Source organism: Rhamphochromis sp. 'chilingali' (assembly GCF_963969265.1).
Source record: "Rhamphochromis sp. 'chilingali' genome assembly, chromosome: 16".
NCBI lineage: Eukaryota > Metazoa > Chordata > Actinopteri > Cichliformes > Cichlidae > Rhamphochromis > Rhamphochromis sp. 'chilingali'.
Window position 1 is genome coordinate 17,348,800 of NC_137943.1, and position 4,633 is coordinate 17,353,432.

Consider the following 4,633-nt stretch of genomic DNA (forward strand, 5'->3'; position numbering starts at 1 on the left):
TCACTCCATGCAGAATAGCCTCTTTCTGAAAATGACAAGGGTAGATACAGAAAGGTAAAACCAGCAAAAGAGGATCGCCACCAGTGCAGAAATGTGACACAGACCACACAACAGCAAATAGCTCCCAACTAATCTGCTAAAACACCAAGACCTTCTAAAGCACAAACACACACACAGGCACACACACAGGCACACACACATGCGCACACATTCACAGTTAATGTAAAGATGCAGGCCGCACTCTTAGAACTTGGAAGAATAGGCGGTGAAACTGGAAACTGATCAGCGAATGTAGCGTAGCCCACACAGAGTGCAGGAGAAAGCATGTTAGAGTTGGGAGAGACATGATATCCTGCTTCATGCCATCCAATACGCTAAATACTACACAGATAATTACAATGTTTGTACCCTTTTGAAAGCAACGAGTGACTTTTACAGCCTAGTAGCTAAGGGTTTTATAAAATACTTGTGAAAAATGTAGACAGCCTGTTGTTATTGGTATTTCTATCCTCTAAAAGCTGTTTGTATATGCACCAAATTTCGCGCCTTTTCTAAAAACAATATATCAATTCCTTTAATACTGACACTGTATTGCAACTTTCACCAGTTTATAAGTGACTGCTGTATATCTTTCACCCCACTTATAAAAAAAGCAAACAAAACACAAGAAATTCTCAATTTAGGATTTCTCATCTAAGGTTAAATACAGTCAGTGGAGAAAAATATATATGTTCAAAAAGGTGTCACACTCTTATTATGCACTCTCTATTTTCCTGTTGTATTAATCAGCCTTTGTTTTTCAGAATGTATGTTTTACCTACCTATATAGTCCTGACAGTCCAATAATCCGACACAAGATGAAAGTTGGATGAAAGTTTTCTTTTGGTTGTTTTTTTTAGATAAATAAATATTAGAAAATAGAATAATGACACAGAGAACCCAGAAACTGATGGTTGTCTTTTCACTCAGTACCTGCCAATAAATAGAAAGACCAAGGAACAACATCACCTGGACTAAAAACACAGATGGGGGTCCTTCTTGGTGTGCATAATTAAAGCAGTGGGATAGGGTGACCTGGACCTGGAAGTAGCCTATAGACTGATGGCTCTATGAATGTACAGTTGTCCTCAGAAGTTACTCGTCATGGGCATGAATGTTATGGTAATTTGGGATTACAATTAAAACAAGAAAAACAAGAATTGGCTGCACAAGTGTGAATTTCTTTTTAATGGTCTCTAATCCACATAGGGTTAAAATTATATACATCTATACATCCCTTAGCAAATTGCACCTGAACCAGACACTCAACAAGCTTCTGACATACTTCTGGCTGCATATTTGACTACTCTTCTTAGCAGAACTGGCAGAGTTGATGTAGCTTCCTGGCACTGACCCAGCACAGTCCTCAAATTTTCAGTATAGTCCTCCTTCATTTTTTCTTCCGCTTTATCCAGTGTACAAGCACCACTGGCAGCGAAACAGCCCCAGAGCATGATGCTACCACCACCATGCTTGTCAGCTGGTACAGTGTTCTTAGGTTTGAACGCTTCACCTTTATTACTCCAAACATACATCTTGTCATTGTTGCCAAATAGCTCAATATTTGGTTCGTCTGACTCTGAAACTTTTTTCTTGCGCTAACTGTTACCAGTTCATGTATAAATGTGGGCAGGTGCAAATTTCTGTCAAGCACCCTCTCAGTCCATCAGGATGTAAAACATGTTTCACTGTGGACAGTTACACTGGCTTTCCAGCAGTTTCCAGTTCATGGTAGATTTGAACTTTGGTGGTTCCTGAATTGATCAAGTCTCTGTGTATGTTTAGTTGTGCTTACCACCCTTTCTTTGTTGGTTCATCTGATGTGCTGCCCTGTCAGTGCGCCAGTGGAAATTTATTCTCCTCCTTTTTGCTTCATGTTTCTTTTGAACTTTTTGTTTTTTTGGCTTTTTCATCAGCCCAAACAAAGCCTTGCTTTTTTCAATTTAATCTGCCTCACCATCCATTTGTGTCCTCTGTCCAGATTCCTGACAGATGGAGAAAGGGTCTGTAACCTTACACTAAACCCTGCCTACAAAAAATATGCATTCTATGATCACCTATGATATGACAATATATGTATAAGTAATGTAATTAGTACATTTCATTTTGTAAATATCAAGGTTACGGTGGATATTTTGTCACTCCCACAGTATTTAGAGATTTGTGAATCGAGTTATTGCCTAAGCTTCTTGAAAAAGAAGTTAACCTCAATTAGCCAGCGGCTGTCTTTAAAATTTCTTGGAAGTGTGCAAAGCGTGCATGCATATGCATATATATGTGGCATGATGATATGAAAAGAGAACCACAACACAACATGTGAGTACCTACAGTACCTTTATTAACATACTGGTTGGTGTTGGTGACATACAGCTAAACCAGTCGAGGGCCTTTGTGTGTAGCCCAGATTTCCTGCCTCCATTATTAGGGGATTAGCCTGACTGGCCCTGCTGCACATGGTAAGCACATGATCAATAATGGAGGGCTGCACAAAGGCATGCAGATGTGCTCACCCTGAGCAAAAGTACAAACTATTATGTAAAAGAACATAGAAAAGCTTTATGATAATGTTATTCATTTATCAGGTTGCACTGTCAGCAAAAACAGTCTCTCACTGGGGTCATGTTTTATTGGACATGTTTCTGGCTCTTTAGACGTTCAACCTGCCAAAACTGGACAGAGCAAGTACAGTTATATACAGCATTATGACACATGGCAGTCAGAAAAGTATGATTAGCTGGAGATAAGCAATCAACAAACTGAAATTAAATAACCTACTAAATTGGTTTGTTTCTGTTTTCCTTAAATTTGTAAGGACACACAGCACACCATGCTGAGTTTTCTGCTAGCAGCTCCTTGGAAATCACCTTGTAATTGCAAAATTGCTATTTTATGCCTGTCAAACAGTGCTTTACATTTTTCAGAGATTCAACTAAATAAATGGGAGCAAACTGTGTCTTTTTGTGACAGGCTGTTAGTAACAAAGTGCCTAAATATTCAAAACTGCTTCTTTATAACTTATGTTATGTGTAGACACAAGAATGGCTCATCCCTCCACCCTTTCTATGCTTAAATGATTTCTCAGTCAGTGTTAAGTGGCTTACAAAATGCCACAAGGACTGGATGACTAAAAATGATATGAAAGTCTGGCTACTGAAGCAAAATCAAAAGCAATTAGGGGTGGCTCAAGACTTCTGCATATTACGGTATATCAAAGTTTAAAATCAGTTACCTATTCCTTGTATAAATGTATTTAGTATGAGACCAAGAACTGATAATAATGTCAAATAAATGGAACTGGAAAATAAAAGCTTTGAGGAAAACATCTCTTATGTATCCACACGACTTAGTATTAGATAGATGACAGTGAAGTGTTACCACTGTAGTTATGATCTCCTACAGTACACTGTAACCAGATCATCAGGGGACCAAGAATAGATCCCAGGGGAACTCCACACTCAACTATTGATTTAAACTGTGCACGGTAACAATCAAACACAAGATTCAAATGCCGACACGTTTTTCAACACATTTATTTATTTGCTTGATTCTTTTTTTGACAACTTTTGTTATGTGTCCACAGACATGAGAAAGAACTCCAGAACACTCAAAAGATAAACGTGAGCACTGAGTTTAAGACTTTATCACAGGCTGCGACCTGTTTCTGCTTCTGTCAAGCAACTCCAAGCAAGAGCACAGACTTGGGGTCACGTACCCAGTCCAGGATGACCGTCTTACTCACACTGAGCCGAGAGGTCCGAAACTGCTTCCTGATCCGCACTCTGTACTCTGCAGTGACACTTAACCAAGCAGCAGGTCAATTATTCTTATTCATCATGGTATACAGAGTAAAAGAGAGTTAATATCATCTGTGTAATGAGACCCAAACACAGAAATCTCCATTTATATACAAGACACGAGCCAAGAGGAAGGTTTCCAGTAAATCATTACGGGGATCATGGATGACATACTTTACAAGCAGCACTTTCAGGAGTGGAAAGCTGTTGTCATTAGCAAGCGGTAAGGCAGGAGAGAGGGGAAAGCGGAAGATAAGTGGACCTGCATGCTTTGATCCAGAGTTGTGACAGCTAAAACAGCCAAAGGAAAAGAAAAACAAAACGATCGACTGATGTGCCGTTCAACAATCACTGGCAGGCACACTAAAACTACCTCACAAAGTGTTTCTGACACTCTTCAACTGTTAGGGTTGGAAGCCTTGAAAGTTATGTGCCAGTGTTTGTGTATCGACTACCTTGACGTATATATATATATATTTTTTTTAAGTCCTCTAGATTTTCTAAATGCTTAATACAAAAATCATATTAAATAAAGATGCTTTGTGCGTAAGTGCATTAATTTTCAAGAACATAATTTATGTTTTGATATTTTACAAATAAAACTTTCCATTTGTCTTCTGTACCAGCAGACAACATGTTCTACCCAACACATTCAACAATAAATAAACTCAATTAACTCTTTGTTTACAGACAAAGTAACATTAAAAAAAAACCCAAAGTGGCAAAAAAAAAAGCAAAATAAAACTGCAATAAAATGCAAAATTTAACTAGAGTCAGATTTTCTACAAACTTGTACATGA